Raw genomic sequence first — 15,126 nt, forward strand, 5'->3', positions numbered from 1 at the left:
ATAATTGTCAGAATATATAATAATTATTATTTTTATTATATTATTATATATTATAATATATTATATATTGTTACATATTATATCTTATATAATATATTATAATATACAATATATTATAATATATAATATAATAAATATATTATATAATAATATAATAATTCTATTATCATGATACAATGGTATTAAGTGAATAATAGTTACATACCCACCATGGTAAAAGATGTTTATCAGTTTTCACAATCAATAGCCAGACAAAAAATAAAAGGTAATTACAATTGCAAACCATAATTGGAGCATGATTAATCCTATAGTATAAAATGATTACATACAAATTGGGAGTTAAGCAGAGTGATGGGGTAAGTGGAAGTGCATGCACGCATATGTTTTCATCCACCCAGCCAGTCTATGTCTTTTGGTTGGTACATTTTACCCATTTACATTTAAGGTAATTATCGGTATATATGATCCTAGTTCCATTTTCTTAATTGCTTTGGGTTTATTTTCTGTAGGTCTTTTCATTCTCTTAACTTTTGCTTGTGTGGAAAGCTTTTGATTTCTCCATCAAATCTGAATGAGAATCTTGCAGGGTGGTGTATTCTTGGTTGGAGTTTCTTCCTTTTCATCACTTTAAATATATCATGCCATTCCCTTCTGGCTTGTAGAGTTTCTGTTGAGAAATCAGCTGATAACCTGACGGGGGTTCCCTCGTGTGTTATTTGTCATTTTCCCCTTGTGCTTTTAATATTTTATCTTTGTCTTTAATTTTGGTCAGTTTGATTACTAGGTGTATTGGTGGATACAGTCACCAGTATACCTCCTTGGGTTTATCCTCCTTGGATAAACCTCCTTGGGTTTATCCTGCCTGGGACTCTCTGCCCTTCCTGGACTTGGTTGACCATTCCCTATCCCATGTTAGGGAAGTTTTCAGCTATTATCTCCTCAAATATTTTCTTGAGTCCTTTCTCTCTCTCTCTTCTCCTTATGGGACCCCTTTGGTGCATTTAATGTTGTCCCAGAAGTTTCTTACACTTTTTTTTTTTTTTTTGCATTTTTTCCTTATATTCTGTTTCACAGCAGTGATTTCCACCATTCTGTCCTCCAGGTCCCTTATCCATTCTTCTGCCTCAGTTGTTCTGCTATTGACTTCTTCTAGTGTTGTGTTCATCTCAGTTTGTTCTTGACTTCTTCTAGGTCTCTGGTAAACAATTCTTGCATCTTCTCCATTGTTTTTCTTCTTGCTTCTTCTGCATGCCCTCTGATGGATGAAGCTAAGAGGCTTCTGTAAGCTTTCTGATGGGAAGGACAGGGTGGGGAAAACTGGGTCTTGTTTTGGTGGGCAGGGCCTTGGTCAATAAATCTTTAATTCAATTGTCTGCAAATGGGTGGGCTTGTACTCCCTTCTTGTTAGTGTTTTGGCCTGAGGCATTCCAGGGCCGGGATCTATGGGCTCTGTGGTAAGGTTAATGGCAAGTCCAAAAGGACTTAGATCAAGGGGGACCTTCCAGGACTGCTGCTGCCAGTGTCCCCATCCGTGCCATGAGCCCTTGCCGACTCAGGCCTCCACAGGTGACCCTCCAACAGTAGCAGGTAGTTTTGCATCAGTCTCCTCTGGGGTCACTGCTCCTTTCCCTTGGGTCGTGGTGCATGTGAGATTTTGTTTGTGCCCTCCAAGAGTGGAGTCTCTGTTTCCTCCAGTCCTGTGGAAGTACTATAATCAAAGCCCGCTGGCCTTCAAGGTCAGATTCCCTGAGGATTCCCAGCCCCTTTATCAAATTCCCCAGGTTGGGAAGCCTGATGTGGGGCTCAGAACTTTCACAACAGTGAGAGAAATTCTTGAGTATCATTGTTCTCCAGTTTGTGGGTTGCCCAATGGGTGGGTACAGGATTTGATTTTATCGTGATTGCACCCTTCCTACCATCTCATTGTAGCTTCTCCTTTGTCTTTGGACATCGGGTGTCTCTTTTTGGTAGGTTCCAGCATCCTCCTGTCAATGGTTGTCCAACAGGTAGTTGCAATTCTGGTGCTCTCACAGGAGGAGATGAGCACATATCCTTCTACTCCCCAAATCTGGGGTGTGAGGTGGCTAAGCAATTCGAAATATGAATTTGGGAGGGAGTGTGTATAACTGTTTAGTGCAGAGCAGGTGCTTAGTGCAGTCTTGAAAGAAGTCACTTTCTCTTCATGTCATGGAGCCTTGCAGTGAATTAGGGGAGCCCTGATGAAACAGGGTTCAGTCCAATTTTTACTGTTTCTTCCACTCTCCATTCTCATCAGCATCCATATCAACTTTGTATGCTCTTACTAAGTAACTTTAGCAACATTAAAACCACCATATTCGCTTTCTGTCTCTCACAGGAGGTTTTAATCAGTTGCTGATATTTGATCTATACACCTTTGCTTTTTCTTTCTTTTTTTTAAAAAGTGTATCTCTGCTGGTGTGAGTTGTCCCAGCGTGGCATCTGGGCAGCACATCCAGGTTCCCGTACACAGGGCACCCCACCCCACCCCGCCCCGCCCCATATGGACACTGTAGTTTTGCTTTTGCACTGATGTAATGAAAGGGAAGGGACTCGTGTGGGCTTAAAGTGTGACCTGGGCCTGTCAGGCCCCCAGGGAAGCTGAGGGCCTTGACCATTCACTGGATGGCGATCATGCCAATCCTTGACTCCTGGCAAATGAGCTTAGAGCTGGCGCTGGAGGAAGTGGTCCCCGGTTGACCTTTAAGCTCCACCTACAGTCGCCAGCCCTTCAGGTTCCTTCCTGCCTGTACACCGCCATCTCAGCCTCGGTCGTGGTGGGCCAGTCTGCAGGCCACCCCCTTCCATTCCTGTCGTGGGGCCCACACCAGCAACTTCACAGACTCCTGTTCCCTGTGCAGCTGACATCTCTGCCGCCCACACCCACACCCTGCGGTCTGTGCTGCCAACGGCATCTCCTCCGCGACTCTAAGCTCGGCGGCTGCCATCTTCCCCGTGGACATCACTGCAGGCCCATCACCGTCTGGCACAGTCTCTCCTGCCATGTCTGCCACAGAGGAGCACGACTGGATGCCAGGTGGCCTGGACAGGGCTGGTGGCAGGGCAGGCTGTGACCCCAGTCCCCTTGGGGTCCTGGCACCTGCTTGGGAGGGGACGGATGGGGTTGAGGAGGCCGCGGCCCTTCTGGCCTACCTGAGGGTGTCAGGAGGCCTTCGCAGGGGGCACGGTGGGCCACAGGCCACAATGGAAGAGTGGGCTATAGAGCCGTTAGAGGAGGAGGAGTCTGATTTCGAGCTGGAGGACCTGGAGGAGGAGGAGCACCTGTTGGAGGAGGTCGAGGAGGAGGAGACAGTAGAGAATGATGAGAGTGAGCAGGAAGGCGCAGCAGTGGTTGCAGGCCACAGGGACCCCTTGGAGCAGTTTGGGCCTGTGTTCTGGGGTCTGGTCCACTCCCTTCTACACAGTTTCTCCTACGATGACCATGTCCTGGTCTGGCCCCCTGGCCCCTGCCCGATGGTCACGCACAGCTCCCAGCCTCCCTCCGGCCCTGGAGAGGGTCCCGCGCCTCTGCAGGAGCGGGAAGACCTGGCAGAGGGAGGCGAAGCCTCGCAGGGTGAGCACCAAGCAGAGGGAGCCCCCACCCTGGGAGCCTCAGGGTCCCAGGGTCCAGGGGTCTGCATCCCAGAAGTCAGAGGAATCTGCAGTGGAGGCTGAGCTCTGGGAGGGTGGAGGCTGAGCTCTGGGAGGGTGGCGCCCTGGCTGTTGCCTCTGAGTCCTGGGAGGCTGGAGCCTGTGGTCCCGGCAGGGCCGAGGTGGGCAAGTGGCGGCCAGGCCCTCAGGCCCTTGCGGACCCTGTGGGAGCCTCAGACTCAAAGGCAGGTTGCACTCAGCACTGGCCTCTAGCAGTTAAGCAGCGGTTCAAAGCTCTCAAAAACCTCCAGGCATAATTTTCACAAGTGGAAGCCCAATTCTATAAAGACCTTTACGGTCTTGAGAAAAAGTGTGCTTCCTTCTGCCAGCCTCTGTTTGATAAGAGAGCTGACATCATCAATGCAATTCATGAGCCCACAGAAGGTGAATGTTAGTGGCCAGTACCTGTTCCAGAAGGGGCCTGGGAGGAGATGGAAAGAGAGCCTGAAGGGAAGGGGAAACAAAGGGCATCCCTCGTTTTGCTTGAGGGCATTTAAAAACCTAAAGATTCTCGGTAGCATGATCTGGGAAAATGATGCACTTGTACTGGAGCACCTGAAAGATGTAAAAATAAAAATTCTCAGGGGTCCGGGAACCAATGAGCGTCACTGTAGAATTTCTTTTTAAGTGAAAGGAATACTTTTTCAACGAAGTTCTGACAGAAACATACCAGATGCGGTCAGACCCAGATGATTCTGATCCCTTCTCCAAAGGGCCAGAAATAATCAGCAGCACAGGGTGTGAAATCTACTGGAAAGACGGTAAAGACCTCACCCTGAAAACCCTGAAGCTGCAGAAATGTGAGTGCCCTGAAGGTGTCACACCAACCTCTAGGAAGGTGCCCAGCTATTCTTTCTTCACCTACTTCTCTCCTCCCTGGGGGTAGAGTACTGGATGTGGCTACTGAGTATAAATTGGGTTATTTTTTTCCATGAAGTTCCGGTCCCAAAGTCTGTATTATACTTCACGAAAGAAGCGAGTGATTATCAGTATGAAGAGTCTGATGAAGAGGTCCAAGAAGCTGAAGGTGAGGAGGAGGACAGCGATAAAAAACCAGAAGAAGGACCTGGAAAGGACCTGGACCCAGCAGAGGACAGCCCCGGAGAACCCAGGTATCTGTGTGCAGCTCTGAGTATTACCCAGCCACCATTCCTGACATACATTTTTAAGTGTTCTCCCCAAAGTAAATAATAATTAAAACTTGGTTAAAGTCTAGTTTCAAAACAGCTTAATGTTAATAATACTTTGTGTGCTAGATAATATAGAACACAGCATGTTCTGAAATGTACTTCATTCACAGCTACAGGTCCTTTGAGCTGTAGCTGTAAGGCTTCCCCACGTGGGAAATTTTTGAGACCTGGTAGCAGAGACCACTGTTTGTTTGGAACGCAGTTAACCAGAACAAGCGACTAAAGGTGACTGGAATGTACACTAGCTGGGCCTTCAGCACTGAGCTACAGACATACGGTCGTTTGTCCTAACCAGGAGAAAGCAAATGCCTTTGAGGTTGTGACTATTGACAAAGATGTAGTCAGTGAAAAATTTTCAAGTGGGAGCACATTTAATGACTAATCCCTATTTGTTCAGTTGCAAGATTTTCTAGTTCATGGGACAATCAGAAGAAAAGCAAATTAGTCATGGTGAGATTGTTGTTCACCGCTGAATTGGTCATTCAGTTCAGTTCAGTTCAGTCACTCAGTCGTGTCTGACTCTTTGCGACCCCATGAATCGCAGCACGCCAGGCCTCCCTGTCCATCACCGAATTGGTCATTAAGTCAACTTATATCTGACCTATCCCTTCCTCTCTTTCTTGCTTTGCTTTTTCCTGTCTTTCTTCTCTTCCTTTTATGGATGTGCAAACTGAGAGTCTGGGAGTTTAAGAGTGTGATTGATGGAGAGGGCACAGGCTTGTAAGGTGGAAAGACTTATTAGATAAAAGTCTCTCTCAAGAAAAACCACCACCAACAAAGCAGGCATTTTGGTGTTTGGCGAGTGGGAGAGGACGTTGGTATGAGGGGTGAGTGATTGGTGACATATCTCAAGGTCTGTGTTGAGAGAGGTAAATGTGGTAATTTCTCTTTTGACTTAGCAGGCATATGTAGGACTGACTGTTTTCTTAGATTTAGAAAGCCACTGTTGCCTGTTACTGGTTGACAATTTTTTTAATTAATTTATATATTTTAATTGGAGGCCAGTTACTTTACAATATTGTGGTGGTTTTTGCCATACATCAACATGAATCAGCCATGGGTGTACATGTGTCCCACCATCTTGACCCCGCTCCCACCTCCCTCCCCACCCCATCCCTCTGAGTTGTCCCAGAGCACCAGCTTCGGGTGCCCTGCTTCATGCATCAAACTTGCACTGGTCATCTATTTTTCATAGAGTAATATACACGTTTCAGTGCTATTCTCTCATATCGTCCCACCCTCGCGTTCTCCCACAGAGTCCAAAAGTCTGTTCTTTACATCGGTGTCTCTTTGCTGTCTTGCATATAGGGTTGCTGTTACCATCTTCCTAAATTCCATATATATGCGTTAATATACTGTATTTGGTGTTTCTCTTTCTGACTTACTTCACTCTGTATAATAGGCTCCAGTTTCACCCCCCTCATTAGAACTGACTGAAATGCATTCTTTTTTTTTTTTTTTATAGCTGAGTAATAGTCCGTCGTGTATATGTACCACAACTGCCTAATCCATTCGTCTGCTGATGGACATCTAGGTTGCTTCCATGTCCTAGCTATTGTAAACAGTGTTGCATTGAACATTAGGGTATATGTGTCTCTTTCAACTCTGGTTTCCTCAGTGTGTATGCCCAGCAGTGGGATTGCTGGGTTGTATGGCAGTTCTATTTCCAGTTTTTTTTTTTTTTTTTTGTTGTTAAGGAATCTCCACACTGTTCTCCATAGTGGCTGTACTAGTTTGCATTCCCACCAACAGTGTAAGAGGGTGCCCTTTTTCTCCACACTCTCTCCAGCATTTATTGTTTGTAGACTTTTTGATGGCAGCCATTCTGACTGGCATGAGATGGTACCTCATTGTGGTTTTGATTTGCATTTCTCTGATAATAAGTGATGTTGAGCATCTTTTCATGTGTTTGTTAGCCATCTGTATGTCTTCTTTGGAGAAATGTCTGTTTAGTTCTTTGGCCCATTTTTTGATTGGGTTGTTTATTTTTCTGGAATTGAGCTGCAGGAGCTGCTTGTATATTTTGGAGATTAATTCTTTGTCAGTTGCTTCGTTTGCTATCATTTTCTCTCATTCTGAAGGCTCCCTTTTCACCCTGCTTATAGTGTCCTTCGTTGTGCAAAAGCTTTTATGTTTAATTATGTCCCATTTGCTTATTTTTGCTTTTATTTCCATTACTCTGGGAGGAGGGTCATAGAGGATCTTGCTGTGATTTATGTCAGAGAGTGTTCTGCCTATGTTTTCCTCTAAGAGTTTGATAGTTTCTGGTCTTACGTTTAGATCTTTAATCCATTTTGAGTTTATTTTTGTGTATGGTATTAAAAAGTGTTCTAGTTTCATTCTTTTACAGGTGGTTGACCAGTTTTCCCAGCACCACTTGTTAAAGAGATTGTCTTTTCTCCATTGTATATTTTTTCCCCGTTTCTCAATGATAAGGTATCCATAGGTGCATGGGCTTATGTCTGGGCTTTCTATTTTGTTCCACTGATCTATATTTCTGTCTTTGTGCGAGTACCATAATGTCTTGATGACTGTAGCTTTGTAGTGTCGTCTGAAGGCAAGCAGGTTGATTCCTCCCGTTCCATTCTTCTCTCTCAGGATTGCTTTGGCTATTCGAGGTTTTTTGTGTTTCCATACAAATTGTGAAATTATTTGTTATAGTTCTGTGAAAAATCCCGTTGGTAGCTTGACAGGGATTGCTTTGGGTAGTGTACTCACTTTCACTATATTGACTCTTCCAATCCATGAACATGGTATATTTCTCCATCTATTTGTGTCATCTTTGATTTCTTTCATCAGTGTTTTATAGTTTTCCATATATAAGTCTTTTGTTTCTTTAGGTAAATTTATTCCTAAGTATTTTATTCTTTTCATTGCAGTGGTGAATGGGATTGTTTCCTTAGTTTCTCTTTCTGTTTTCTCATTGTTAGTGTATAGGAATGCAAGGGATTTCTCTGTGTTAATTTTATATCCTGCAACTTTACTATATTCATGGATTAGCTCTAGTAACGTTCTGGTGATGTCTTTAGGGTTTTCTACATAGAGGATCATGTCATCTGCAAACAGTGAGGGTTTTACGTCTTCTTTTCCAATCTGGATTCCTTTTATTTATTTTTCTTCTCCAATTGCTGTGGCTAGGACTTCCAAAACTATGTTGAATAGTAGTGGTGAGAGTGGGCACCCTTGTCTTGTTCCTGATTCTGGAGGAAATGCTTTCAATTTTTCACCATTGAGGATAATGTTTGCTGTGGGCATGTCGTATATGGCTTTTATTATGTTGAGGTATGTTCCTTCTATGCCTGCCTTCTGGAGAGTTTTTATCATAAATGGGCGCTGAATTTTGTCAAAGGCTTTCTCTGCATCTGTTGAGATAACCATATGGTTTTTATCATTCAATTTGTTCCTATGGTGTATCCCATTGATTGATTTGTGAATACTGAAGAATCCTTGCATCCCTGGGATAAAGCCCACTTGGTCATGATGTGTGATCTTTTTAATATGTTGTTGGATTTGGTTTGCTAGAATTTTGTTGAGGATTTTTGCGTCTCTGTTCATCAGTGATAAAGTGTCCTGTAGTTTTCTTTCTTTGTGGCATCTTTGTCTGGTTTGGGCATTAGGGTGATGGTGGCCTCATAGAATGAGTTTGGCACTTTACCCGCCTCTGCAATTTTCTGGAAGAGTTTTGAGTAGGATAGGTGTTAGCTCTTTAAGTTTTTGGTAGATTTCACCTGTGAAGCCACCTGGTCCTTGGCTTTTGTTTGTTGGAAGGTTTTTTATTACAGCTTCAATTTCCCTGCTTGTGATGGGCCTGGTAAGATTTTCTATTTCTTCCTGGTTCAGTTTTGGAAAGTTATACTTTTCTGAGAATTTGTCCATTTCTTCCAAGTTGTCCATTTTATTGGCATATAATGCTCATAGTAGTCTCTTAGGACCTTTTGTATTTCTGTGTTGTCTGCTGTGATTTCTCCATTTTTGTTTCTAAGTTTATTGATTTGATTCTTCTCCCGGTTTTTCCTGTGAGACGGCTAATGGTTTGTCTATTTTATTTATCTTCTCAAAGAACGAGCTTTTAGTTTTGTTGATTTCTGCTACAGTCTCCTTTGTTTCTTTTTCAGTTATTTCTGCTCTCAGCTTTATGATGTCTTTCCTTCTACTAACTTTGGGGTGGTTCTTTTCTTCTTTTTCTACTAGCTTTATATGTAAAGTTAGGTTCTTTATTTGATGTCTCTCTAGGTTCTTGAGGTAGGCTTGTATTGCTATGAATCTCCCTCTTAGTACTGCTTTTACTGAATCCCATAGGTCTTGGCTTGTTGTGTTTTCATTTTCACTTGTTTTCTATGCAGATTTTCATTTCCTTTTTGATTTCTTCCATGATCTGTTGGTTATTCAGAAGCATGTTGTCTAGCCTCCATATGTTTGTATTTTTAATAGTTTTCTTTTTTTTTTTTTCCTGTACTTGACATCTAATCTTACCGCCTGGTGTTCAGAAAAGATGCTTCAAATAATTTCAATTTTTTTTTTAGTTTTGCCAAGGCTATATTTATGGCCCTGGATGTGATCTATCCTGGAGAATGTTCCATGTACACTTGAGAAAAAGGTGAATTCCATTGTTTTTGGGTGACATGCCCTATAGATATCAATTAGCTCTAACTGGTCCATTGTATCATTTAGCACTTGTGTTTCCTTGCTAATTTTCTGTTTGGTTGATCTATCCATAAGTGTGGGGGGGTATTAAAGTCCCCCACTATTATTGTGTTACTCTTAATTTCCCCTTTCATACTCGTTAGCATTTGCCTTCCGTATTGAGGTGCACCTGTGTTGGGTGCATATATAATTGTTATATCTTCTTTTTGGATTGATCCTTTGATCATTATGTAGTGTCCTTCTTAGTCTCTTATCATGGTCTTTATTTCACATTCTGTTTTTTCTGATATGAGTATTGCTCTCCTGCTTTCTTTTGGTCCCCATGTACATGAAATATCTTTTTCCAGCCCTTCATTTTCAGTCTGTATGTGTCCCTAGGTTTGAGGTGAGTCTCTTGTAGACAGCATATATAGGGGTCTTGTTTTTTTAATCCAGTTGACCAGTCTTTGTCTTTGGGTTGGCGAATTTAACCCATTTACATTTAAGGTAATTATTGATAAGTATGATCCTGTTGCCATTTACATTTTGGGGGCGGGGTTCGTTTTTATAAACATTTACTGTGTTTCCTGTCTAGAGAAGATCCTTTAGTATTTGTTGAAGAGCTGGTTTGGTGGTGCTGAATTCTCTCAGCTTTTGCTTGTCTGTAAAGCTTTTGATTTCTCCTTAATATCTGAATCAGATCCTTGCTGGGTAGAGTAATCTTGGTTGTAAGTTTTTCTCTTTCATCACTTTAAGTATGTCCTGCCATCCCTTTCTGGCCTGGAGAGTTTCTATTGAAAGATCAGCTGTTATCCTTATGGGGATCCCCTTGTGTGTTTTTTGTTGCTTTTCTCTTGCTGCTTTTAAAGTTTGATCTTCGTTAGTTTGATTAATTTGTGTCTCGGGGTGTTTTGCCTTGGGTTTATCCAATTTGGGACGCTCTGGGTTTCTTGGACGTGGGTGGCTGTTTCCTTCCCCACATTAGGGAAGTTTTCGACTACTATCTCCTCAAGTATTTTCTCACTCACTTTCTTTTTGTCTTCTTCTTCTGGGACACCTATGATTCAAATGTTGGGGCATTTAACTTTGTCCCAGAGGTCTCTGAGTTTGTTCTCATTTCTTTTGATACTTTTTTTTCTTTTTTCCTCTGTGCTTCATTTATTTCCACCATTCTGTCTTCCACCTCACCTATCCTCTCTTCTGCCTCAGTTATTCTACTGTTGGTTCCCTCCAGAGTGCTTTTGATCTCAATTACTGCATTATTCATTACTGGTTGATTCTTCTTTATTTCTTCTAGGTCCTTAGTTAAACATTTCTTGCATTTTCTCGATCCTTGCCTCTAGTCTATTTATCCATAGCTCCATTTTGTTTTCAAGATTTTGGATCATCTTTACTGTCCTTATTCTGAATACCTTTTCAGGTATCTCCTCCTCTTTTGTTTGGTTTGGTGGGTTTTTAGCATGTTCCCTCACCTGCTGTATATTTCTCTGCCTTTTCCTTTTGTTTAGATTGCTGTGTTTGGGGTGCCCTTTCTGCAGGCTGGAAGTTTGTGGTTCCTCTTAATTGTGGAGTCTTCTCCCTGTGGGTAGGGTTGGACTAACAGCTTGTCAAGGTTTCCTGGTTGGGGGGAGCTTGTGCCTGTGTTCTGGTGGGTGGAACTGGATGTCTTCTCTCTGGAGTGCAGTGAAGTGTCCAGTAGTGAGTTTTGGGGTGTCTATGGGTTCAGCATGGCTTTGGGCAGCCCATCTTTTAATGTTCAAGGTTGGGTTCCTGTTTTGCTGGAGAATTATTGTGGTGTGTCTTGCACTGATTCTTGTTAGGTCTTGGGTGGAGCTTGGTTTCAGTGTAGGTGTGGAGACTTTGGGGTGAGCTCTTGTCTATTAATGTTCTCTGGAGTCAGGCGTTCTCTGATGTTCTAAAGTTTTGGAGTTAAGCCTCCTGCCTCTGGCTTTTGGTCCCTGTCTTACAGTAGCCTCAAGACTTCTCCATCCACACAGCACAGACGATAAAACCCCTAAGTTTATTGATGAAACAGTTCTCCACAGCCAGAAACACCCAGAGAGATTCACAGAGTTATATAGAGAAGAGAAGAGGGAAGAGGAAGATAGAGGTGACCAGGAGGAGAAAAGGGAGAGTCAAAAGGGGAGAGAACAATCAAGCCATTAATCTAATCCCTAAGTGCTGTCCACGGCCTGGGACACCCAGAGAGATTCACAAAGTTATATACAGAAGAGAAGAGGGAGGAAGGCAATAGAGGTGACCTGGAGGAGAAAAGGGAGAGAGCAGTCAAGCCAGTAATCAGATCTTTAAGTGAAAATGGATACTGAAGATTAGATTCTTAGAGGTACAAAATTGATAACAAATATCAAAAAGCAAAGATTATAAACCTGGGAGAGAGGTTAGACTCTCAAAAATAAAATATAAAAAATACAAACATAATCAGTCACAGTAATCAAAGAACTATGGAATTTGTTTTCTAAATAAAAATAGGGGTTTTGTGGGAAACGTAATAGTAGGCTATAAAAATGAAAGTTAAAGGAGTGATAAAAACTAAATTAACAAAAAATTAAAAAGTGATAACAGTAAAAATATATCTAGGAATTTCTCTGGGCATTGTGGGGTCTGTTCAGTGTCAGATCATCCCTTGTTCTGGCTTGTACTTGTTCTCAAGGTCTATAGGCGCCCCTCAGATGTCTCCAGTATTAAATGCAGGGTTTCAATCTGTTGTACCTGTTACTTCCAAAGCGGTTCCCCTTTCTTTGTTTATTTTGGCTTCCTCTGCAAGTCTCTTCAGTGTCTAATTTCTGCCCTCACACAAGGGGGCGAAGGTGGCCACTTAGGCTCACTTGTTCAGTTGTGTTGTGGAGACGGAGGGACTCTGCAAACAAACACCACTGGCGTGTGTGGGGAGTGCTCGCAGTGGATGGACCACATTATGTTTGCCACAGTCCAAGGCAGCATGTGCTTCCCGGGTCTAGACTGATCAGTCTCCAGGGTGCTCTGCAAGGGCACTGTGCCAAGTGGGCCCTGCGTTTCATGCACTTCCCAGGTCTGAGCCGCTCAGGTTCTCAGCTGCTCCACAAGGGCACAGACCCGGATAGGCTGTGCGTTTTGTGCCCCTCCCAGGTCCGAGCAGCTCAGGCGACCGGGTGCTCGGTGGGCCATGCGTCTAACTCACCTGCCTGGTCCCCGCCACTCAGTTTCCACAAGAGCGCAGTTCCAGGTGTACCGTATGTCTCCTCTGGGGAGCTGATCCCAGGCTGTGACACTCCTGGCAGATGTCAACCATCTAGGATCCCAAGAAGACGAGGTTAGCAACTGCGAGCCTGCTCACAGTTTGGTGGAAGATGTCATCTCTGGGGCCGAGATTGCAGCAGCCCCTTGCCTTCTGCCTCTGGCTGTCTCTCGCCTGCCTCTCTGCCTCCGGGGAGGGAGGGCCCTATGTGGCAGCTGGCTTGCTCTCCTTTGGTATTTGCTCAATCCTTTGTTCTGTGAGCGTGCCAGGGGTGCTGATAGAGCCTTTCGTGACAAAGGTCTCTTTTGTGTGTCTCTCTGGTGATCCCACGGTTTGGGTTGCTGTCTCACATTAGCTCCCTCAGACTGTCCTCAGGGCATTCAGGCCTGGTCCTTACCCTAAGGACCAGTTATGCAGGCTGCGCCTCCCTGCCCAGCCCCCACTCACTGGTGGTGGACCCGAGTGTCTGGGCCACTTCTCCACTGGCAGTTGTGCTTAGGTGTGTATTCTGTGTTTTTTTTTTTTTCCCCCTCCTGGTTATGTTGCCCTCTGAGATTCCAGAACTCCCCTCAGACACTCCTGTGCGAGGGTTTCCTACTGTGTGGAGACTTCTCCTCTTTCCTGACTCCCTCCCCAGGATGGGTCTCCGTCCCTAAATCTTTTCTCTGAGTTTTTGTCTTTTATATTTTGTCCTACCTCCTTTTGAAGAGATTGGGCTGCCTTTCTGGGTGCTTGGTATCCTCCGCCAGCATTTAGAAGTTGTTTTGTGGAAGTTGCTCCACATTCAAATGATCTTTTGATGAATTTGTGGGGGAAGTAAGTGGTCTCCCCGTCCTATTCCTCTGCTATCTTGGGACTGCCCCCTGGTTTACAATTGTTAATTGACTCTTACTTCATCCCACAGCTGTCAAGCATAGAAAGACATGATGGAGGAAGAAACAATGGACGTGTCCCTCACGAATGAGATTTTCGGCTTCTCAGTAGCCAGTGGGAATTTTATCAACACTGGTTTTGTTCCAGATTTCATCATGTGAAATGTCTTATCCACTGACATCTGACTTTTTTTCTTACATTTGTCAGATATATTTGACTGCGTTTGTTCATGATAAAAATAAAAATTTGCTAGCCATGGATAAGCCGCAGATTTTTCTGATGTGTAACACTGATGCAAATCTTGTATCTTTTTGTTTTTGTCCACTTTACTGTCATTGAAACCATTTTTTTAAGTTCTTGCATTGCAGGTGGATTCTTTACCAACCAAGTTATCAGGAAGCCTTTTATTGCAGCCTCAGGTTAATTAATATATCAATTGACAAACAATTTATGTAAAGAGGGAGACAGAGGTCTAGCCCCTACTTCATTTTAGTGAGAGGAACCAGGGGGTGACCAAGCTTATCTGGAGACCAGATGGAGCTACTGAGCTGCCACAGACCAGCGGCATCAGCATCACCTGGGAACTTGTTAGAAGTGCAACCTCTCAGGCCCCACTCCAGATTTACTGGATCATTATTCTGAAGGTGGCCCAGCTATCAGGCTTTACATGTCCTCCAGGTGACTCTGAGGCATCTCAAAGTTTGAGCATCACCGTCTAAGAGCAATGATGGGCATGGGGCAGGGGATGGGTGTTGTGAGGGACTGAGTTTGTCCTGTGGTAAGACCATCGTTTGTTCAGTGACTTGATACACAGGTAAGCTGAATGGGACAGTAAAGGCTGACAGTAAAGGAGTGGGGACGAGACTAGAATTCTCAAGGCCCTGAGATACAGAAAAACCTCCTGGCAGTGAAGAAAAAAATGGATGAGGGAACAAACTAGGTTCAGAAGGATAGAACCATTATGATATGAATATGAGATTTAAATACATGCAAAACATTCACTGATTATAGATACATATATGTAGTAAAAGGTATGCATGGAAGGAATGCATGCATATGTAACTTGTAGAAAGGCATGCATGAGGATGATAAACACCTTGCTTAGGCTGGTGGAGAGGGAGAGAGGAGAATTCAACTGGGAAGGGTTACTTTTACTTTCCTAGGGCTGCCGTAACAAATTGCCACAAAGTAGGTGGCTTAAAACAACATAAAATTTATTCGCTCACCAGTTCTAGAGGTCAGAAGTCTGAAAGCAAGGGGCTCTGGGGGAGAATCCTCCTTGCCACCCCCAGTTTGTGGTGGCTTCTGACACTTCTTGGCTTGTGGCAAAATAACTCCTGTCTTCACATGACCTTCTTCCCTGTGTCTGTGTATCTCAAATCACACTCTTTCTGTCATAAGGATACCACCCAGTCCATTTAGGGCCCATCCCAAATCCAGGGTGACTCCATTAAATTAGATCCTGATGTAATTACAACTGCAAAGACCCTATTTCCAAATAAGGTCACATTCACAGGTACCAGGGACCTGGACTTG

General features: G+C 43.7%; 1 long non-coding RNA gene across 1 annotated transcript; it reads left to right on the forward strand.

Annotated features, from left to right (window-relative positions):
* Positions 1-2,671: 2,671 nt before the first annotated feature.
* LOC132344273 (uncharacterized) lies at positions 2,672-13,850 on the forward strand. Its single transcript, XR_009493475.1, has 3 exons — positions 2,672-3,055; positions 4,607-4,781; positions 13,622-13,850. It is a non-coding gene; the product is annotated as an uncharacterized lncRNA (long non-coding RNA).
* The last annotated feature ends 1,276 nt before the right edge of the window (positions 13,851-15,126 follow it).

The sequence above is a fragment of the Bos taurus genome, chromosome X, assembly GCF_002263795.3.
Source record: "Bos taurus isolate L1 Dominette 01449 registration number 42190680 breed Hereford chromosome X, ARS-UCD2.0, whole genome shotgun sequence".
In the NCBI taxonomy this organism is placed as follows: Eukaryota; Metazoa; Chordata; class Mammalia; order Artiodactyla; family Bovidae; genus Bos; species Bos taurus.